Source organism: Etheostoma spectabile, unplaced genomic scaffold (assembly GCF_008692095.1).
Source record: "Etheostoma spectabile isolate EspeVRDwgs_2016 unplaced genomic scaffold, UIUC_Espe_1.0 scaffold00018861, whole genome shotgun sequence".
NCBI classification, from domain to species: domain Eukaryota; kingdom Metazoa; phylum Chordata; class Actinopteri; order Perciformes; family Percidae; genus Etheostoma; species Etheostoma spectabile.
The window spans coordinates 10655-34313 of NW_022604526.1; the positions used below are offsets into that span (position 1 = coordinate 10655).

General features: G+C 42.4%; 1 long non-coding RNA gene and 7 other non-coding genes across 8 annotated transcripts; 4 read left to right on the forward strand and 4 right to left on the reverse strand.

Annotated features, from left to right (window-relative positions):
- Positions 1-4476: 4476 nt before the first annotated feature.
- On the reverse strand, positions 4477-4550 carry trnai-gau (transfer RNA isoleucine (anticodon GAU)). Its single transcript has one exon. It is a non-coding gene; the product is annotated as a tRNA-Ile (tRNA).
- A 950-nt stretch (positions 4551-5500) lies between these two features.
- LOC116682977 (uncharacterized) lies at positions 5501-6715 on the forward strand. The gene is made up of 3 exons (XR_004330497.1): positions 5501-5565; positions 6073-6124; positions 6688-6715. It is a non-coding gene; the product is annotated as an uncharacterized LOC116682977 (long non-coding RNA).
- A 1641-nt stretch (positions 6716-8356) lies between these two features.
- Positions 8357-8430, reverse strand: trnan-guu (transfer RNA asparagine (anticodon GUU)). Its single transcript has one exon. It is a non-coding gene; the product is annotated as a tRNA-Asn (tRNA).
- A 1242-nt stretch (positions 8431-9672) lies between these two features.
- On the reverse strand, positions 9673-9754 carry trnas-uga (transfer RNA serine (anticodon UGA)). The gene has a single exon. It is a non-coding gene; the product is annotated as a tRNA-Ser (tRNA).
- Positions 9755-16012: 6258 nt separating this feature from the next.
- Positions 16013-16086, reverse strand: trnat-agu (transfer RNA threonine (anticodon AGU)). Its single transcript has one exon. It is a non-coding gene; the product is annotated as a tRNA-Thr (tRNA).
- Positions 16087-18332: 2246 nt separating this feature from the next.
- On the forward strand, positions 18333-18545 carry LOC116682978 (small nucleolar RNA U3). Its single transcript, XR_004330498.1, has one exon. It is a non-coding gene; the product is annotated as a small nucleolar RNA U3 (small nucleolar RNA).
- A 1692-nt stretch (positions 18546-20237) lies between these two features.
- trnat-agu (transfer RNA threonine (anticodon AGU)) lies at positions 20238-20311 on the forward strand. The gene has a single exon. It is a non-coding gene; the product is annotated as a tRNA-Thr (tRNA).
- Positions 20312-21041: 730 nt separating this feature from the next.
- Positions 21042-21114, forward strand: trnat-cgu (transfer RNA threonine (anticodon CGU)). Its single transcript has one exon. It is a non-coding gene; the product is annotated as a tRNA-Thr (tRNA).
- The last annotated feature ends 2545 nt before the right edge of the window (positions 21115-23659 follow it).

The following is a 23659-nucleotide window of genomic DNA, read 5'->3' on the forward strand; positions in this document are numbered from 1 at the left end:
CTTAGTGGGAGCAATGGCATCAATAACATTTGTAATTTTACAGTTGAAATTGTCTACAAGCTCACTGACTGATAGCCCAGAGAGGGCGGGTGTGGAGGAGAAAGCTGAATAAATGTTTCACTGGTGTTTTCAGTGATATACCGTTTTCTGATTATCTTTGTTTGGACACTTTTGGCACAGAGATAGAGCCGTTAAAGAAAACACAAGAATGATCAGAGAGAGCAACGTCAGTCACTACAACCTTGGAAATGTTCAGACCCTTGAGACAATCAAGTCCAGAGTGTGCCCCTTATTGTGGGTGGGCTCCGTCACATGCTGAGTCAGTCCATAGTTCTCAAAAACACAACACAGTTCTTTGGTCCCCCTGTCCTGGGGCTGTCAACATGAATGTTAAATCACCCGCAATGATTACACAATCAAGTTAATACAGATTATAGACAGCAGTTCAGTGAAGTCATCAATGAAGGTTGCACAATATTTAGGTGGCCTGTAGATATTTAGAAACATCGCTTGAGGGGAAGATCTTATTGAAGAGCCACATATTCAAAAGAAGCAAACTTTCCATAACATATTTGCGTACAGTGGAATGAGTCATTAAGCAAAATGGCGACTCCACCTCCTTTCTTATTCACTCTATTCTCACTCATAAAACTGAAGTTAGGGGGAGCTGACTCGATGAGAACAGCAGCGCTGTTGTTATGGTCTAACCAGGTTTCAGTTAAAAACATAAAATCTAGATTGTGTTTGATAATAAAATCATTGATTAAAAAGGATTTTCCTGCCAAAGACCTGACGTTTAGTAAGGCTAGTGTTAGTGTGTTTTCATTTTTTGGGACAGGCAGTAGCTGACGAGGAATGGATGCTAAATTTGCTAAGTTTGCAGTTAAGTGCTTATTCACCATTATTTTCCTATTACCTATCACAACATAAATTGAGGAAGAGTTGAATCCACAGGGCCCGGGCTTGTCTTGGAAAAAGTCATGAGTGTCTCTAGGCCTGGAGCCAAGGCCCGGCACATATCAGGTCATGCTTACTGGATTTTGCACACAAGCGTCCTTATCAGTCTGAGTGGAAAGAGTTTTTTTACTTCCTGGCAGAGGAGCCCGGCGTTTTACTATTAACCGGGTTGAACCCGGCGTTTTATTTTTGCCAGGGGTTGAGAGATGGGGGAGGAAGGGGTGTAAATTTGGTTCCAGCATCTACCAGGTGATTCATGTGGTCAGTGAACTCCAACATGGGGGTAGGGGAAAGAGGGGAAGGGTGAGTGGAGACAGCGATGGCTCCTCAAAGGATTCGGGGTTGGTAAGAGTGTTAGAGGGGTGCTGGATGGGTGAAAAGAGGAGTTGAGGTTTTGTATCTGTGCTCTGTGGTGTCCCAGGGTCAAATCTTTGCTCAGGTGGGGGCTGTGGTGGATCACTGCCACACTTTGTTGTGTCTTCCTTTTGTTTTGATTCGTCTTGTCTCGTGTCCTTGGCAGATGTGTAGCGCAGAAAGTAAAGCAGATTAGAGGTGAACAGCTTTACTCCTGGCTTGTTAAGGGAAAGTCTATCTGCTTTAAAAAGATGTCTGCGCTCCCAGAAAATGTTTAAATTGTCAATGAACTGCAGAGAGTGGACGGTACATTCAGTTGAAAGCCATTTGTTTAGTGCCAACAGCCGGCTGAATCTCTCATCTCCTCTTCTGACTGACGGTATAGGGCCACTGATAAACACATTTGCGTTTAGAGAGCTGACGGTGTCCAGCAGTTCCTTAAAGTCCAGTCTCTGCAATTCAGACTGTTGCTTTACAACATCATTTGACCCTATATGCAGAATAATGTTCTTCACAGTTGGGTGTTCTGCCATGATAGCTGGGATTTTTTGGGTAAAGTCAGACACCATGTCTTTGGGAAAACAGAGTATTTTGGTGTTTTTACTGTTTTTTAAATCTTTTATAGCAGAGTCACCCACAATCAGGGTTTGAGGCCCAGTTGTTAGCTTTTTACTTTTTGAATTGCTCTCAGTCCTTACCCTGCTGTGTGGTGATGAGACGCAGTCCCGGTCATCAGATGTCTGTCCAGCGTCTTGCAGCAGAGGAGCAAATCTGTTATCCAGTTGCACACCAGGTTGTTGGGGGGGCATTTTGTTGCTTATTTTCCCTTTTGCAGCTGTCCACGGCTGTGTCCTACTAGGTAGAGGGGTTGAAGAGGCGCTCTGCCCGGATGATAATGCAGGCCAGCCGGTCATATCACAAATCTCAGGGCGCTGTGCCCTGCCCGTTAGTCGTCCTCCCATTTCCCAGGAGAATGATTTACTCTTAGGCTTCGCACCACAAGAGTTCCAGGGAGGACTGCCACTTGTTGATTTGTTACCCGTTCTACAGCCCTCCTGTTTCTTTGTAGCTTTGTTGGTGCTAATTAGCCGTGTGTTAGCATGCTTTTGTCCATTGTTATGGGTCCATGGTAAAGTGGTGTCATTTCCACAAGATCCGTAACTTCCACGTTCACTTCTAGAAGGTAAACCTTGGTTTCCAGAAGTGCAATCTTCTGAAGGAGTTTGTAGTAGTCATCCACGGAGAAAGGAGGCATCTTGCTGCTAATTAGCTTTAGCTACAGTCACTGTAGGACAGGCTTGAGCTATTGGTAGGCCACACTCACGCAGGAAAATGTTAAAATATGGCAATAGCCTACTGTGTCTACAAAAAATGTATAGTCCAGTTATTTATAAGTATCCAAGAGCCGCTGCTCATAGTTTCTCTCAGAGGAAAAGCAAGATTATCAGCAAAAATATGCAAGCAGAGGCAGGAGCAAGCAGCAAAAGCGTCTGCACTGTAAGAAGCAGGAAGCAAATCACTACACCTCTGTCTTACTACGTCATAAAATAGAAACAGGTAGTTTTGCATTTTCCACCACTGATTCATGGTTTTTATTTCAGAAACTACCGGAAGCATTTCCAAGTAATCACTACACCTCTGTTTTTGTATTATTACCATGTAATTGGGGCGGCTGTGGCTCAGTGGTAGAGTGGTTGCCTGCCAATCGGAAGGTTGGCGGTTCGATTCCCGCCCCTGCAGTCATTGTCGAAGTGTCCTTGGGCAAGACACTGAACCCCGAGTTGCTCCCGGTGCTGTGCATCGGAGTGTGAATGTTTATCTGATGAGCAGGTGGCACTTTGTACGGAAGCCCCGGCCACAGTGTGTGAATGGTGAATGTTTCCTGTAGATGTAAAAGCGCTATATAAATACAGCACATTTACATTTAATTAAATCGAAACAGGCAGTTTTGCATTTGGCACCACTGCCTTCTAAATCTCTAACCATGCGCCATTTCTTGCCTAAAACAATATAACCAACAATATGTTAAATTAAATTTGATAGATGTAACTCCCTGATGGTCTAATGGCTAGGATTTGGCGCCCTCACCGCCGTGGCCGGGGTTCAATTCCCGGTCAGGGAATGGTCAGGACTTAACAGATACAGATTTAAAAGAGCAAGTTTTTGGTTGATTTGTCAAATTCTTCCTCATTAGTTTAACGTTTTAAAGAGGACCATTTCCTTTAAATCAGACCCCGACAGCGGATGTATCCTTTTCTCATCATTGATGGGTCATAAACACTTCATCTGCCTCCATCTCAATAATAATTCTTTTCATTTTTTCAAGCAGTAACTAAACCCCTAACCAACATTTTTAACTGAAAACCAATGTATGTGAGTGTCAAGTAATGTTATTGTTGGATTCAGGTCCAAATTTTGACATTTTAGCGCAATGCAAAGGTGCATAACAGATTTTTTTTCTACATACCTGGAGCGATGCAAAGCAGGGGTGGTCAACTAGTCAAAGAACAGCAAGAGACTTGGTATTTAAGACTACAAACTGACTATGTGACAGATGTGTAATCTGTCATGTCCTGCCTTCTGAAGCTCTAGCCAGGCGCCATTCCTCGCCTAAAACAATATGAGTCATTCCAGTAAGTGAAAAGACAACTCACATCTACAAAGATAAATTTGAAAAATGTGACTCCCTGATGGTCTAGTGGCTAGGATTCGGTGCTCTCACCGCTGCGGCCCGGGTTCGATTCCCGGTCAAGGACTGGTCAGGACTTGAGAGACTCCTGTGTGATGTTTGAAAGAATAAGTTCCTGGACTTAATTTTGATTTGTCAAATTCTTCCTCATTAGTTTAAATGAACTGACAACATCAGTTATATGACTTACAGTTCTCAAAGACGCACACAATGTCAACTGGTTATCCTTTAGACAGCTAGTCTCTTTTTCTTTTCTCTCACTTTTTGTCTCTGTCTGGCCTTATGTATTTGCCTGTATTACATCAAGTGACCTGCATACCAATGACCGTAAAGATTAATATGTACAGTACATGGTTTTCAGAACTGTACCTTCAGATAAAGGTAAGGCCACTTGGGTTATCTTAGGGCTGCTCTATATTCACCTGCAGAATGATAAACCCTAGAGTTGGCTTACTCCAGGTTATTTAAGCATCAAACGTCCCTAGGTGGACTTGAACCACCATCCTTTCGGTTATCAGCCGACTGCGCTGACCTATTGCGCCACAGAGACTGCACCTGTCTGATATTTTATGAGCGGGAGCTCGATCTTTAAGCCACAAGCATTTGCTTTATGGCTTTTTGAGGTTGCGCTGCACATGTATGCTTATCAGGCTATTTTCCTGTTACTCAGAAATTGGAGAAGCTGACTCATTTGGAAATGTAGAAGCTGGACGTGCATTGTATTTTTCTTACATGTCACTTGGATTCTGACTTTGAGTTCAAATATTTGGCATCCAAGACAATTTGGGAACTGATGATGTATGAGTCATTATACTGGTGGTTTCTTGGTCACAGCAACAAGCTTGATCATTGACATACAGTTACACGCCATGTATCACAAAACTGTTGGGGGGGGCCTTATGTATTTGCTTGGATTACATCAAGTGACCTGCATACCAGAACCAGAATCAGAATCAGAATCAGCTTTATTCGCCAGGTATGAGGACACATACGAGGAATTTTTTTGTGTGTTGCTCACACTGTGCTTACACACAAAACACAAAACAACCAAAACAAAAAATATACACACTAGTCTATACACACAATATTACATACTCTAAACAGAACAATACAGAGGCCGCCAGAGATGGCAAAAGTACTCACTGCCCGTGCTCAAGTAGAAGAAGAGATAATGTGTTTAACAAATACTCTGGTAAAAGTAGAAGTACTGATTTAACTTCTTTACTTATGTTGTTTTTACACTTTTGTTTTTGTACAGACTTAACAACTTTTAAGGCTATTGTCACCGTTTGACAGAGCCCTGCTTCCAGCCTCTATGCTAAGCTAAACTTGCTGCTGGCTGTAGCCCTTATTTTATCATTATCATTACTTTAATCCTGGTTTTAAGTACATCATGTTTGGTGCAGCCCAAGTTAACTTTAGCATTGATATTAATGTTGTCCCCATCTCAAAATAAAGTTTTCCAATGGGTATTTGTTCCAGTATGGGAATGTAGGCCATCACTTTGTGCCAGAGTCTCGGCCAGAACATCGGCATGAGGTGGAACAACGTACGCAACTCTGCAGGTAAAAGACAACATGAAACCTTGATAATGCAGGGGGGCGATAGAGAGATCTAATAAACCAGGCGCTAACTGTGGGAAGGATTGAGAGGAGGAGGGATGGTTTTGAGGGGGGGGTGTTGGAGAGAGAGTTGGGTGTTGTATCCGTGTCCATCAGTTCTCTTCTGTCATTAGACTCTTCTATTGGGTGACAAGTCACCTGTGTCCAAGAAGGAGGGGGCGGGGGTTAGAACATGGCTGCCACTGAACACTGGACTATGCCTATTATTTAACGTCAGGACAAGAGCTCAGTGCACACACTATAGGCTCTCCATACCTCTGTCACTAGGTGCCAGTTCTATGGAAAGTCTATTCTTCTTTGCTGATCATAACTCTCGCTGCAGCATGTGAAGTGTTATATCTTGGGTTGTAAATGCCAATTAACACATTATTTTTTTCCTTTCCTTTCCTTTCCTTTGAGTCACCTTTTCCCACTCATCTGTGCTCTTCTTCCTCCTTGTCTTCATTACAGGGGACTGCAGGTGCCCAGATGCTTAGCTGGGCTGCATCATGGAAGACACAGGGTAAACATTCACATCATAGCACACTGATGTGAACAACAAAAACAAAACACAACAGACCTGTAAAATTAATCTCTTCTCTGTTTGTTGACAAAATTAAACAGCAAGACTGTTTTCTTGTCGCTGCAATTTGTTCTGTTCATTTTGCTTAATTAGACAATTAAACACCGGTAACAGAGGGATGCTTTGACTTTTACTCACAATCTCAATCACAGCTTGTATTTGATGCGTTGAAACATCAGACACCAGCATGCCCACCACCTTGAAAGAATTACAAAATTAATAATTAAAAGTAGTTACTACACAGAATGTGATTTTTTTAATGTGATTTGGCTCTCCTAAACAGAGGGAACCATACAGATTTGAATTATTCATATGAGTAATATCCTACTACAGATGGTAACATTTATGTCAGATTGCAAAGTGGTGGCACAGACACCCACATTCCTTACTGGCAGAAAAGTATTGAGCAGTTTTTAATTTTTTTGTCATGTCCTGGTCTTGATCTGTGTGTGTGCGTGCGTGTGCGTGTGTGCGTGCGTGCGTGCGCGTGTGTGTGAATGCAGATACTATCTACCCAGAAAGTTTTCTTGCTGCAGCGTTGATGAGTACATCCAGTTCTTGTTCCAGGGGGGCGGGAGCTGCCTCTTCAATAAGCCGAACAAGGTGAGGGCCATGTGGGCCTCTGAGCATCATTTATAGACTAATTAATTATTCTCGAGTCAAATTTTGATTGGAAAACACATACTAACATGAACATAGAAGGGCCACGTCGGGCCTCTGAGCATCACTTATAGACCAAGTAATTATTCTCAAGTCAATCTTTTTATTGGAAACACATGCTTACATGACCATAGAATATTTTTAGTTTTCTCCTTTTAAGTAATGCATATTAGTATCTCCATACTTCCAGCCAACAATCTCCTATATTACTGACACATTTCATCTCTCCTCCATCTGTACAGGCTTGGCAATATACTTAAAATATAAAAGTAAAAGTAGCCTTATGAATGACAAAGCTCCCTGGACCAGACACATGTTACTAGAGAGCACACTGAGAAACTACAGTAGACATGGAGAAAAGACTCTTTATTCTTTATTCTTTATATGCCATTGCCTACATTTTAAATGGCTGTCTCCCAATAGGCCTAAAACATATATAAACATATAGCCTATTTATATTGACAGAGACTGGGACTCCAGGTTAATAAGATTCTGACCGAGTAGCAAGATATGAATTCAAGTGTGATTTTGTGAGAAGTCTGTGTATGTTCCAATTTAATTAGATTAAATTTTGTAATGGTAACTCCAGGGAAATTATTTGAAATTTAGTGAGGACTAGATTAGAACTGGATTTAAAGCTGATTGTGGTTTCCAACTTCGGCCCAGGTGTGTCTGTTAAAACACAGATGGAGACAACTTCTCTCTGTTGATTTATTACAATCAATCATCAGTATAAACATGGGGGGGGGGGCAGCTCTGCTATGAATGTGTGTGTGGTAATAAATGAAATAAACAACATTGTAAAGGCTACCATACACAATGTATAGGAATCATATATGCTAGTAAATAATAACAATAAACCAACTACTAATTACATTATCTTAATGAGCAAGGACGTTCAACAATCGCCATTATATCGATCAACAGCCAGGTGTAACCTAGCCAACAGTAGAAGAAGGTAAACAAGTAACTTTTAAATGTACCAGAACTACAGACCAACACAACAACAGGCTTACATGAACTGACAACATCAGTTCTATGACTTACAGTTCTCAAAGACACACACACATTCTCAGCTGATTATCCTCCGGACAGCTAGTCTCTTTTTCTTTTCTCTCACTTTTGTCTCGCATGAGGCGCATGTCCGCGCTATTCTCCGACATGGACTCCAATCACACCTGATAGACAACCTTTAGTACAAAACTAAAGTAACAAGCCAATTTTGTAAAATGTAGGGAGTAGAAAGTACCGATAATCGAGTAGAAGTAAAAGTCGCCCAAAAATAAATAGTAAAGTAAAAATACCTGAAATTCAACTGAGTACAGTAATGAAGTATTTGTGTTTTGTTACTTCCCATCTCTGATGACCGTAAAGATTAATATTTACATGGTTTGCAGAACTGTACCTTCTAATAGAGGTAAGGCCACTTGGGTTATCTTTGGGCTGCTCTATGGTCTTCTGCAGAAGGATAAATCCCAGAGTTGGCTCACTCCAGGTTATTTAAGCAACAAACGTCCCTGGGTGGACTTGAACCACCATCCTTTCGGTTAACAGCCGACTGCGCTGACCTATTGCGCCACAGAGACTGCATATGTCTGATGTTTTATGAATGGGAGCTCGATCTTTAAGCCACAAACATTTGCTTTATGGCTTTTTGAGGTTGAGCTGCACATGTATGCTTATCAGGCTATTTTCCTGTTACTCAGAAATTGGGGAAGCTGACTCATGCTGAAATGTAGAAGCTGGACGTGCATTGCATTTTTCTTACATGTCAATTGAAATCTGACTTTGAATTCAAATACTTGGCATCCAAGAAAGTTCTGGAACTGATGATGTATCAGTCATTTTGCTGGTGGTTTCTTGGTCACAGGAACAAGCTTGATCATTTACATACAGTTGCACGCCACCTATCACTAAACTGTTGGGTGGGGCCTTATGTATTTGCTTGTATTACATAAAGTGACCTGCATACCAATGACTGCAAAGATGAATATGTACATGGCTTGCAGAACTGTACCTTCTGATGAAAAGCCACTTGGGTTATCTTTGAGCTCTTAGATCCTAGAGTTGGCTAACTCCAGGTTATTTAAGCAACAATCGTCTTTGAGTGGACTTGAACCACCATCCTTTCAGTTAATAGCCGACTGCGCTGACCTATTGCGCCACAGAGACTGCGCCTGGCTGATGTTTTATGAGCGCCAACTTGATCTTTAAGCCACAAGCATTTGCTTTATGGCCTTTTGAGGTCGTGCTGCACATGTATGCTTATCAGGCTATTTTCCTGTTACTCAGAAATTGGAGAAGCTGCCTCTATGGTCTTCTGTAGAAGGATAAATCCCAGAGTTGGATCACTCCAGGGAGCTCGATCTTTAAGCCACAAGCATTTGCTTTATGTGAGCTTTGCTAACTGTGAGAAACTGTCACAAACGCAGATGCGAGGTGATGCAGCGGCGTCTAGAAGCTGAGGAGACAGGCTTAATTGCGGGTGGTGGAACATGTCTATGTCTGTGGATCCTCATGGAGGCAGCTTGATTGATTGTTATGTTCCCTTATTTGTGCGATATAACAGTGATCTAATGTTTTATCAAACCGGGTTGGGAGAGTAACCTTTCTGGTTACTTCTTGACGAATAAAGCAAGTAACGAAAGTTACTGGCTGGGAACCAAAGCCATATCAACTGCAACACATCTGGGCATTGACAATGAAAATAGATACTCAGAGATGCATCAGTGGCTTCCAGTAACTATTTGATATTATAGTGTTATCCATGAAGGCACATCTGCCGTTTGTCATAATGAGATGTGTGACCACAATTAAAGAGCGCCTCTCGTTGTTGGCAGGATTCGAACCTGCGAGGGGAGACCCCAATGGATTTCAAGTCCATCGCCTTAACCACTCGGCCACAACAACCTGAAATATAGTGTAATACTGATTTGCACTAATATTTACACTGACTCACGAAAAAACACGAGTAAAATTAAAAAACACTGCATAAACTTTGCTACCGTGTGTTTATTTAAATATAGGTACACTTTACATGTAGGTGTATACTTTACTGCAAATTAAACTGAGATGTGAGGGTTTCAATCTCCACCCTGAAAAGTGCTGCTTCTTAGCCGGATTACGTCTGGCCATGTTGTAAATAGTGAATAGTAAATAGTAAACCGAGAATATGTTGGGGCGTGATATTTTAATCGTTGTGATTGTTGTGTGCCTTTAATATCACACATGTTGATATAATGAAAGAAACTGCCTAGCAAACTGTTGTAAGACTTTTGAAGGTTTCATGGTGTAATGGTTAGCACACTGGACTCTGAGTTCAAATCTCAGTGGAACCTGATTTTAAGCCACAGCACAGGTGAAAAAGATCAACCTATCAACTTTCCACAAGTAGTTTAAAGTAAGCTTACAGGTGTAATGTCCTTGACCATTTAGACTGTAAACAGTATGTTGGTGGGGGCATGTTGAGGACTCACCTGGTCGTCAATGTAACTTGAAGGAGTTCCAGATTTGACAGTATTGACTGGAGGTGATAGGCTTTGAGTTACATGGGGGATACACACTTTGCATTCAGTCTTGTAATCACCATAAAAATTAGGTATCACTAAAATTTGAACTTGTGTTGCTGCAGTCAGAGTATACAGTGCTCATCCTGAATGGGCCAGTATAGTGCATCAGAATTGCTTGTTGAATGGTCTATTAGCTTTGGAACCCCCCTTTCCCCACAGCTTTCAACTGTCAGATATGGGTGGGGGAGTGGGCTCTGTGTCCAACCCTTTCTGTGTAAAAAAACAACTAAAGAAGTCTCTTGGATGAGAGACAAAACTTCTGCAGAGAACCTTTTACAAAGTCCAGTTGTCCTTGGCCTAGTTGTGATCTTTTGGGGTAATAGCATGGATCAGGAACCAAAACGGGCACATCTGGACTCAATGTGGACATTGTACAGCAATATTTGACAAATTTAGACCATGAAGACAGTCATCAGTTTATTTCCCACCTGGCAGGTGTATTTGTGGACTCAGTTGGACATTTTGAAGACAACTGCACAATGATGACCCAATTGTCAGTCTATTTCCCATCTGGCAGGGACATTTCTGGATTCAGGTGGACATTGTGGACAGAAACATTGGTAGATCTTGATTCCCACCATAGGATTTGGCCTGTATTGCACATTGCCTTCACATCCCGCGCAATGTATTGCCATTGTCAAGCACATTGCCACCCTGGTGACTTTCTTCCATGTCTCCATGTCTCCATATATTTGGGCTGACAGTTGAGAAACCTTCCCTTGTTAACTATGACATGGATGACTGAGAACCTACTATATCATGACATGTTTAAGTTACTATATTATAATTTTTGAGACAGGTCCTACTGGATGTCTGTTGGGTCAGTCAGGATGGCCGAGCGGCCCAAAGCACTGTGTTCAGGTTGCAGTTTCCAATGGAGGCGTGGGTTCAAATCCCACTTCTGACAACTAGTGTTTTCATCTGGAACAAATGTCTGAGACATGATATTGGGAAAAAAGAACTTAGCAATTCTTTGTATTTAAGAGAGCATGAATGTGAGCAAGGAACTCAATGGCAAGTACAGAGATTTGTGAGCATCTTCTTTGTCAACACATGTAAAGTTACCATGTGTTTGTACACAGTAGACATATCTACTGCTGTGTTCACTGTCTGTGGCAAGTCCTTTAAAACCTGTTCTTGACTTGCTTTTTCCCTTATCATCTGAATGAACGTTCCAGGCTCGTTCCAGGTCTAAAATCTGTTTTCTGGGTGGGATACTCGTCAATTGATCTGCGAGTTCATGTGATAGTGTTTGCAAAATCTGAAGAAATTCCCTCCAGGGGGTCCTGTGTTATCACATTCACAAGAATGGGATGTGCAAGTACATATATTATCTCCCTTCGATAGCTCAGTTGGTAGAGTGGAGGACTGTAGAAGCATAAAGCAGAAATCCTTAAGTCGCTGGTTCAAATCTGGCTCGAAGGCTCATTCTTTCCAGATTTTCCCTTTGGGGATTAATAAAGAATTTTGGATGTAGAGATGGACGGATGACCCAAAAGCATAATATTTCTTGGCGAGACGTAACAAGGATAAAAAAAAGAGGTGGGGGAGACAGAGTTTACAGTAGATAAATCACTAGCTAGCTATGCAGGACTACCTCATACCTTTTACCAGGTTCAAGTGGTTAATAGTTATGGTCAAATGAAGCTTCATTAAGCTTTCTGAACAATGTTCTTCATTTTCTGAACGCATTCACTCAGTAGTGTTTTATTATTGGTTGTGCATCTGTGATTGCCCTAGAGGTCTCTCAGTCCAGCACCTCTCCCGCTCACCTTTGTTAGTTTTACACTGTCCAGCATAAATCACTGACACCATACCTCACACTCATCCATGCATACACATTCACCACTGACTAAACTGACTACCACCATCATTGAATTATCATTTATTTTGTTGTGGTCATATTCTCGCGTTTCCTTCAACCTTTGCACACGGTCTTTTGTCCTGGCCTTTTCAAGGGGTCACGACAAAGCATCTAGGGTCGATCTTAGCCTTTGTGTGAGTACATAGGTTTCCAGAAACATTGTTTTTATTGAGATTAAAGACCAAATTGTTAGTATTTCAGAAATCTTCCTAACCATTGTTGATGCTTTCATAGCTTTGTTGGCACAGTAGGCAGCGCGTCAGTCTCATAATCTGAGGGTTGTGAGTTCAACTCTCACGTGGGGCAGGTGTGTTAAAAAACAAAAAAAACACAACTGATGGTGAAAAGAAAATGACAGGTGGTTGAACACTGATTCTGTAGCTTTTTCTGAGACTGAGACAACAAAAGGCACTCTTTAAGGGTGGTAGCAAACCATTGATTCATCAATGACTCATATACCAAACTGCAGGTGTGCCTTCAATAACATTATTGTGTTATCTCATAACTACTGGAAGCCACCCGTCTCCAGCAATGTATTTCTTAGCATTTATTTTCAGTCTGTGTTACAAGATTTGCAGTAAACGTTGTATTGTCCAGCAGAAAGGCAACAGATATGTTACTTTTTGACTATGCATTATGTCATGGCAGTGCAAGCATTTTGCCCAGGTTTGATTTCCAGCCACCGCAGTTGCATTTACAGATTTGAAGCCCTTTACACATTAACATTACACGTTTTACCCAGGTTTCTTCTTTTATTCAGTGATTTTCAATTTCCTTGCGGGAGTCTTCCCAAAAGGATTAATAAAGATAAGTCTAAGTCTATCTCAGAAAAAAGTAAAAAAACTGAAAATCTTCAGGGGATGTAGCTCAGTGGTAGAGCTCATGCTTTACATGTATGAGGACCTGGCATCTCCAGCAGGTATTATGGTAGAGTCTTTAAAAGAGCTGCAACAGATATTACCTCCTGTGGTAATCTGACTGGTAGACAGCACAACAAGCACTTTAAACATACATGTTTCTATTTACAGTATTTATTAACTGTAGTGTAATGTATATATTGTTTTATGCGCCAGTTTTAATGGGTGTTACAGCAGGTATGAGCACTGTAGTTTCTACTTTTATGGATGAAATGAACTTCACAAACTATTAAGTTTACTCTTCAGCCGGCAGAGACATTTCACTTCAGACACTAGCAGCAACAGATGCTTTGTTAAATATCAACAGACTGGAAACATATTTAGTGCTGATATGAAGCATGGCAATTAGCAGAGGATGGTTTCGATCCATCGACCTCTGGGTTATGGGCCCAGCACGCTCCCGCTGCGCCACTCTGCTCTGCTGGTCATGTTCAGGGGCTGGAAAAAAAAGCCGAAATATGTCGGTCAAAGGCAGAAAGGAACTGTTCACTTGTGGCCATTAACGACAAAAAGACAAACTTAAAGAATAAAAAAAAATGTTATGCATTGTCATGTTTCCTGTATTGAGTATCATTGTCAAACATAACACCATACCTTTTGACAGCGATAAGTACCCCACTAACACGGAACGTTTAGAGAACGTTAGGGAACGTTAGTATTTGGTTCTCTAAAGGTTAGTTCGAACCAAACCAAAAACTAACGTTTAGGGAACGTTCCCTCCTGGTTATAACGTTCCCTAAACGTTAAGAGAACCAACCAACTTGCTTGATTCCCAGCCAGTAACTTTCTTTGAGTAACCTTACTTGCTTTGTTTGTCAAGAAGTAACCAGAAAGGTTACTTACCCAACCCGGTTTGATAAAAAATTAGATCTTGGTAATACTGCACAAATAAGGGAGCATAACAATCAATCAAGCTGCCTCCATGAGGATCCACAGACATAGACATGTTCCACCACCCGCAATTAAGCCTGTCTCCTCAGCTTCTAGGCGCCGCTGCATCACTTCCTCTTCAGCTGGAGGCGTGTACCGGTCCCGCAATGAGGCCGTACGAGAGGTGTGGGACACGTGGACAGGCAGTTGGCTCGCCTCTACAACCCGGGCGCCGACATGACGGTGGACGAGCAGCTGGTGCCCTTTCAAGGTGTTGTATTGCTTTGTTGTTATTTTGTTTTGTTTTTTTGTTTACCATTGCCGTACAATTGTCTTTGTGTGTGTGTGTGTAGTTTTTACATTTTTTCTTCCATCTCGTTCCATGTTCCATGTTCTTGTTTGGACACACACACAGGGAACAAGCTTGTGGGCACGTACAGCTGCCGCAGGAAGACGGCGCGCTGGCCCCTCAACGTGTTCCACAACATCCTCGACGTGTCTGCCTACAACGCCTTCTTGCTGTGGCGCCGTGCCGATAAACTGAGAAAAACAGGAGAAAAACCAAACACTTCTAGAGGTCCACCCTTACACATAGGAAACTGAAAAGTACTGAACCAACATCAACTTAATAAGACAACGTGTGGCTGGCCGGTTGGGAGGCGAGGAGGATGAGGAATGCCTGCCTCTTCCCCCCTGACCTCCGCCATCTTGCTTCTTTAAATATCCCGTACTCAACAGCTGCAGCCAATCATGAGTTGGGTGTGGCACAGCGCTATTTGCATACAAAAAAAGAAAAACACAGGACATACGCGCGGCAAAACAAACAAATACGACAGCAGTGGTAACAAGAATACATGGGGATATTATTAAAAGAAACTGCCAAGCAAACACTAGCACTGGCACTTTGGGCACTGACCGCGTGATTTTAACGTCTTCAGTGCTGCTGGAATGAAAATTAATACATTGATTATTTGATATTAGTTGACTATATCGCGATATACAACTGAAAGAAGAATCACTGTGTCATCATGGATCTAAGAAGAGGGAGCCAACTGGTAGGGATCTGCACCACCAATGAACTGTAATTTCTCAAAATGTCATCCTCCCCTATATCTCACTGAATTATTATTTATTCTGTAGTTGGAAATCACTGTGATTTTCTGTTTGTTTCTGTGGGTTTCTGTTTTTACAGCGGAGAACCCCGGAGGCCTGACAGACTCCATTACAGTTAGTACCATCAACCAGACAAAGATAGAGCCTATCTCACAAGTACCTTGGGCAGTTCTGAATGACTGATGGGGATTCCCAAGCACTTCAATTCCAAAGGATCATTCAAATCTTGTGGGTATTCCAGGTGTAATGTGGGTAGTTAATCCACCCCCTTTAGATGATCTGAGTAATTTCTGAACCAGTCCAGATTAATAATTAACAAGTTATTGAATCACATGTCAATGAGAAACACACATGTGTACAAACAAGGCTAGCAGCAACATCGCCATGTCAGAAATGTTACTGGTGTGCAAAGACCAAGAAAATGCCACGCAACAGAAATGCCATGCTCACACCACACAGGCAGTGTGCAGGAGGCCTTACCCCTGACTTCCACCAACTGTGGATCCACTCCGCTTCGTGTCTGCTCTGTGATCCGCAGTCCGTCAACACCCACCTGACGGGCCACTGAAGTCACAAGGACCCACAGGATCTCGAAAATTCATGTATGATCACGCGATATAACAGGATGTAGTTTCTATAAACAGAACCACAAAACCTGATGTATGAACTAGCTTAAACTTGCATTGCTCTGAATTTCATGTGTTATCTTAAGTCTGTGTTGATGTAGTGTTTCTGTGTAAATGTAACATGCCTTTTTCATTTGCTACCAGGGCTTGATGAGTAGCATGGGGATTTGGTAGACATGACACAAACAGAGGTAATGACTGCAACAACAAGGTGCTGCAGGGATTTGAACCCTGGATCTCCTGTTTACTAGACAGGCACTTTAACCAACTAAGCCACAGCACCCCCTTGAGTACTTCTCACAAACAAACAACAAACTTACTCTCATTCAGAAGCCATAGAAGAGCGGTGCAAAGATCTCATCAGAGTGATGGCTTGTGGGAAGAAACTGTTCTTGAGTCTGTTGGTTTTGGCGTACAGTGCTCTGTAGCGCCTACCAGAGGAGAGAAGCTGGAATAGTTTGTGTCTGGGGTGAGATGGGTGAGAGGGCGCGAGGCCATCCGTCATCACCTGCACACTTGATGAATGTCATCGGTGGAAGTCTAAACCAGTGATTCCCAAAATTGGCAGCCCACCTACACCTATTTAAGCCAGCATTCCACTCCACTGGCATAGACTGTTTTCAGCCACATGTATTGTTATGGTACAAGACAACATTATATGTCACTTTAGTGCTCTGGAAAATCAGGCAACTGGTAACTTTGTTGCACTGATAATCAGTTTGCACACTGCTGTCCGCGCTGATGTCAACTTTTGGGACCACAATCTATGGTTGGGACACATGTTGTCCGTCTCTGGTTCTGGCTCGCTTTCGCAGCGTAATAACTCCTGAACACAGCCCGATCCGGTTGGGGAGAGTTCTAGCCCGACCAGGCTCCTCTCTTTACCCTGTCTCTCTTAATTATGCTGTAATAGTTTTAGACAGCTGGGGACTTCCTTGATACACTGAGCTCCTCTCTCCTCTAGCTTTCTATCTTTTCATTTATGTGCATCCATGTCCCAGAAATGCTGTTTACTAACCTAGCTCTGGGGAGTCACTCCCCGGAGTCTTTATGTTCTTTTTCCCCAGCATGTTCCCTCGGATCAGGGAGGCTCCAAAATCATGGTAGCAGCTGTCGCCATGGTCCCGCTCCATGTTCATCTGCTACACTCTGCGGTGCCCTACTAAAAAGAACTGCTACAAACTACCATTTTTTCTATTTTTGTTATTTCCATTCTTTACTCTAACCCCAACCCATCAGACACCGCCTACCAAGAGCCTGGGTCTGACCGAGGTTTCTGCCTAAAAGGAAGTTTTTCCTCGCCACTGTCGCGCTGTTGCTTGCTCTGGAGGAAACTACTAGAACTGTTGGGTCCTTGTAAATTCTGGAATGTGGTCTAGACCTACTCTATCTATAAAGTGTCTCGAGATAACTCTTGTTACGAATTGGTACTATAAATAAAATTGAAGTGAATTGTTATGGTACAAATAAGGGAGCATATCAATCAATCAAGCTGCCTCCACTTGGATCCACAGACACAGGCAGTGCACTACGATTTGCACTTTTGCCCGTGTCTGGTAACTACTACTAACCAATTGAAAAGTTTATGAACATTGGTCCAAATAGGTAAAACACTGTTTTTCAGGTTGTCATGGCCGAGTGTTTTTTTTTTACTTTTTATGAATTTTTTGACATACTATACTATGACTTTTATGAATTTTTTGAAATACTATACTATGACTGTTTATGATTTTCTTTTACTTTTTCAAATGGTTCAAATGGTAGAGCGCCTGCTTAGCAAGTTACAGGTAGTGGGATCGATGCCTGCATTCTCCAGGGCACTTTAGATTCTTCTTGTTTTACAACAAGAACTATAAATCTGGACTTGTCACGACATACTATACTACGACTTTTTATGACTTTGTTATTTCCACTCTTTACTCTAACCCCGACCGGCCCGTCAGACACCTATAGAGAGCCTCACACACACACACACACACACACACACACACACACACACACACACACACACACACACACCTGGTGTGGAAATAAAAAAAATAAAAAAGAACCAAAAACAAAAAAAATCACACTGATCACAAAAAAAAGTTAAAAAAAGAAAGTTATACTGAGTATGAAAACTCTTGGTCATTACATTTTACTTCATAATTGCAACCGCATGTGTTGTATTCATTGTTGCAAAACGTTCTGTATATAGTTTGTTTGTTACCATGACAACACCATTGATCTGAAGCTCGATGCTGTCATGTAAATAGTTTTCTAATCAGCAATAAATATAACAATTTTTGATCAACCCATATCAATTGCAAGCTTAAATAACATACCGGTTAAAGCCCCGCACATTTGAAGTATTGAGACAGTGACTGAAAATCTAATTCAAATCTACGTGTCGGTCTTCTTAAAGATCTAAATAGATTTTCTCACCTCAGAGTCATCTGGAGCACGTAACGATTAGCTTCTGTCCCTCTGAACCCTGAGTGACAATCACTCTGCAGTGAATGAGATGCAGTTTCCCCCCTCAGTCTAACCAAGACTATACTTTCAGGGATCATTTCTAGAGTTTCTGACTTGAGGAATGTGTTTCTAAAGTGTTTGGTCTCGCTGACCACGATGATGAGTCGTGATATTCCTTTCTGAGCGTGAAGCTGACAGAGAGTAATGATTCACTTCATATGCTCTCTGTCATTGATGATTGTTCTTTGCTTCTTTATGGTGCAATTAGGAAGGGAATATGATAGTAGCAGATATATGGAAAACTAACATGAGTGAAGGTGATAAAACATGGTAAGCTTTCTAATTAACCGAAGTTATAGTCAGTCTTTAAGTATGTTTAGTCCATGGTGAACAAGGTTACTTGAAAGGTTTACATCTACTTTCTTGACTTTGTCATGCCTTATGTCCTGTGTAAAAATGTAAACTGAGTTAAGCCATAACTCCTCTTTATTTCTACCTTTGCTTTTCCTATTTTGACATGTCAAAAAGGTGCAATGTTTGAAAGCCCATCTCTACACATCCATGTTCCACTCCCACAGGTGTTTCCACTTAACTAATCAGACTGTATGGCCTTTACAAGCTCAGCTTGATTGACATGTATTAAAGGGGTGGAACGGTCCGCTGAAGTCCCGGTGGACGGGATGGCACGTTGGAACGAGGTTTGAGTACATACAGCAAATACTTGAGGCCAGGTTACTCTACGAGTGGATATGGGGCATTGAAGGTGATGTGGAAATCCTGATTGATTCAGTGATTTTTTGGCCCTATTTGTATTTGGATCTAAAGCCTGGTTAACCACTGTAGGGAGGAGACGTTGGACAGTTTTTTTTTGTGTCGTTCCAGTGATTGGCATGTCTGGGTGATGGCGTTGGATATGCGTTAGCACGTTGGATGTATTTCCACTCACGTACCAACAACGCCGACACACAGTCCTCGTTTTATCCACCACTTTGTCACCTGTACTACTGGAACTGACTGGGAAACCAAAGTTTCCCCGTGGGTCGCCACTACTCGCCGTAGGAGAGGCTGCTCTTCCTTAGTGCTGCTGGCTCTGACTCATATGAAGGGAAATATTGGGAAAAAGGTTGGAGCTTGCAGAACAAAAAAATCTGAACTTATATGTTTAAATTATAGCCGATAGATATCAGAGATCCACCCATTACCTTAATTTATATGCGTTGTACTTTTCCCTTGCCGGACGAGTTAGTTAAACTGTTACAGCATAGCAGAGTATTCTGTCCACCTCCACACGCGTAGTCTTCTCTTCAAGCAGACTTACTGCCTCCTGGTCTTGTCTTGACCTGGTTACCACTTTCTCATTTTTGTATGGCAGCACATTCAGCTGCAAGAGATTCTCAACAATCTGGAAGAGCTCCATGTTGGAAGGAACAGTGGACGTCAAAAGGTACTGTTGCGGCCGTAGCTGTTGCTGCACGATCCGTGCTGGGCCCTGAAACGTTCCCCCCCAAGTCTGGTTCGAATGGTGAGTGGTCCATCTGGTGGACCGAGCTTCACTGGCTCTATGGGGGTGAGATGTGGATGATCAGCACCAATGGGAAGGAGTGTGCTGGCGTTCTCAAACTGCTGAAGGGAGAGACCTGCCAGGTACTTCTACCTCTTCTGCAGACTGACTGGATAGGATTGATCCGCCAAGCCTAGGCGAGCTAACCCGTTACTCCCAATACTGCCAGTCAGTAGTGGACCGAGCTTCACTGGCTCTAGTTTAATGTTTGTGTTTCTTGTTGTTTTAACAAGTATAATATTACTGAAATGTAATTAGTAATGCGTTATATCACTGTGTTAAAGCAAAAAAGAATACATTACTTTATTTGCATTACTTTTGTAACACTTTACTCCCAAATCTGCCAGTCAGTATGCTGTATGTTTAGCTTATTCAAGGTAAAAGACAAATTAAGACTTAACATTACACCTGCTCATGGAGGTGCTGTGGCTTAGTTGGTTAAAGTGCCTGTCTAGTAAACAGGAGATCCTGGGTTCAAATCCCAGCAGCACCTTGTTGTTAGAGAGATTACCTCTTTTGGCGTGTCATCATCAACCCAATCCCTGTGAAAGTACCCTGGTAGCATATGAAAATTGCTTGTTACATTTACACAGAAACACCAATAACATGCCCACAAGGTGTTCTATTTGCCTGATAACTAATGAAATTAATTAATAAATGCGCTAATTTGGCTCCATTACAGTTCTGTGTCAGTCAACTGCTCCATTTCACTCACCACTGTGTCAGACTTAATGCCCCGCCCACAACAACATCTGATTGGCAGGCAACTTAAAAACAAGTACAGGTAATCTCTGCAACAACAAGGTGCTGCTGGGATTTGAACCCAGGCACTTCTGCTGACTAGACAGGCACTTTAACCAACTAAGCCACAGCACCTCTGGGGATGAACACGGATGCATGGCCATTATGGAGGTACTCGGTGTAAACAACTGAGGTGGTTGGGTCATCTGGTAAGGATGCCTCCTGGGGTGCTCCGTAGAGAACTGGTCCAGGCACGTCCAGCTGGGAGGAGGCCTCGGGGAAGACCCAGGACTATGTGGAGAGGGTACATCTCCAACCTGGCCTGGGAACGCCTCAGGATCCCCCAGTCGGAGCTGGTTTATGTGGCTCGGCAAAGGGCAGTTTGGGGTCCCCTGCTGGAGCTGCTGGACAAAGATGGATGGAAGGAGGGAACCCTTTTCACTAGTTCATTGTAATCTTGCAAGACAGACTCTGTTGTAGGAGGTGCTTTAGCTTAGTGGTTAAGGCGCCTGTCTCGTAAACAGGAGATCCTGGGTCCAAATCCCAGCAGTGCCTGATTATCACTTAATAAAGTGTTTCCACATGGTTTGTGATACTTAACATGTGCAACAAAGTTGAAGCCTGATTTTCTAGAGCACTAAAGTGACATTTTGTACCCTAACATTACGTCCATATAAAGCGAATAAAAGCCTTTTGTTGGAGGTGTTTTTGCAACTTTAGTGTGAAGATTATAAAGTTTTTATCATCATGAATTTCAGTCTAACCTTGGAAGCTTAGGGCTCCTGCACACTGCCTGCATGACGTGAGCGTGTCAGCTGAGGTTAGATTGCCTACCGTATTGGTCAATACTGTTAACATGGGAGAAATAAAAACAGACACGCCACACAGCAAACACTATGTTAACTGTTGAGGAGGACTAAATTAGGACTGTGTTTTATGCTTTCCATTGCTTTCCATAAGAAATGGCATGATAACAGCTGTTTTCAGTGTTGATGGAACATGGCCTGACCGGAGGGAGTGGTTAATGACCTTTGTGATGAGGGGACTTATGGCATGGAGGTTGGATTTTACCAGGGCTGTGGGGAAAGGGTCTCTCATCTCTCAAGGTCCTTGCATAGGACTTCTGTTGTTCTCGGTAGGCCTGCCTATGAACAGTGAGTCCTGAGGCGACGCTCAAGGACACGTTCAACTGTTTTCATTTGCTGGAGTTCGTAAGGGTCCCCTACTGGAGCTGCTGGGCTAAGATGGATGGATGGAAGCAACCCTGTTCATTGGCTCATTGTATTCTTGCAAGACAGGTTTATCTGTAGAAGGTGCTGTAGCTTATTGGTTAAAGCGCCTGTCTCGTAAACAGGAGATCCTGGGTCCAAATCCCAGCAGTGCGTAGTTCTCACTTAATGAAATGTATTGTATGCATATGATTAGTGATTCATAACAGAGTCAGGACTAATTTCTTACCACAAGCCATCACTGTGATGAAATATTTGCACCGCTCTTCTATGGCTTCTGAATGAGAGTAAGTTTGTTGTTTTGTTTGTGAGTAGTTCTGGAACAATAGGTTGAAGTGGTAGGATTTTAAGATTTGCGTTCCTAAACTGTTAATTACAGTTCTAAAATGTTACATTGTAGTTCTGGAATGTTAAGCTGCAATTCTAGAATGCAGGCACATTTTAGACTGGTAAATTTCAGGGATTTTTACACTGGGATGGAACTGCTAATCTTGCAATTGACAGGCCCAATACAGCCATCTGATACTGTGCAGAACTCAGGGATTCCCACTCTCTAAAACACAACCGCCCAACATGGGGCTCAAACCCATGACCCTGAGATTAAGAGTCTCATGCTCTACCGACTGAGCTAGCCAGGCACTTCTCAAGTTTTGAGTTGCGGTCCAAAGATTTTACTCAAAAGTTCTGAAATGTTACAGTTCTAAAATGTTACTTGGCAGTTCTAGAATGTTAGGTTGAAGTAAAAGAATGTTAAGCTGCCATTCTACAATGTTAGCTTTAATTTAGTGTAGCACTAAATTAAGCTTTAATTTAATGTAGCACTCACACCCATCGTAATGAAGTGCTTTGAGCGGCTGGTCCTGGCACACCTAAAAGACTCGCTACCATCAACATTGGACTCACACCAGTTCGCCTACCGTAGCAATAGGAGCACAGAGGATGCGGTTTCCATGGCACTGCACTCTGTGCTCACACATCTGGACAATAAGAACACTTATGCACGAATACTGTTTGTTGACTTCAGCTCAGCATTCAACACTGTCATCCCGGCTAAGTTAATAGCCAAACTTGGAGACCTGGGCATCAACACCTCCACGTGCAACTGGATTTTGGACTTTCTCACCAACAGACCCCAGAATGTTTGATCAGGCTCCAACTGCTCCACGTCCATCACACTCACTGAATCTGGACTCTGAATCCAGCAATCTGAGTTCAAATCTCAGTGGAACCTGGTTTTAAGCAACAGCACAGGTGAAAAAAATCAACCTTTCAACTTCACACATCTAGTTTAAAGTAAGCTTACAGGTTTAATGTCATTGGCCATTTAGACTCAAAACAGTATGTTGGTGGGGGCATGTTGAGTAGTCACCTGGTCGTTAATGTAACTGGAAGGAGCTCCACTTTTGATAGAATTGACTGGAAGTGATAGGCTTTGAGTTACATGGGGGATACATACTTTGCATTCAGTCTCGTAATCACCATAAAAATAAGCCATCATTGAAATTTGAACTTGTGTTGCTGCAGTCAGAGTTTACAGTGCTCAACCTGAATGGGCCAGTATAGTGCATCAGAATTGCTTGTTGAATGGTCTATTAGCTTTGGAACCCCCCTTTCCCCACAGCTTTCAACTGTCAGGTATGGGTGGAGGAGTGGGCTCTGTGTTAAACCTTTCTGAGTAAAAAAAAAACACTAAAGAAGTCTCTTGGATGAGAGACAAAACTTCTGCAGATGTCTTTTTACCAAGTCCAGTTTCCCTTGGCCTAGTTGTGAACTTTTGGGGTAATAGGAACCAAAACGGACACATCTGGACTCATTGTGGGCATTGTACGGCAATATTTGACACATTTAGACCATAAAGACAGTTATCAGTT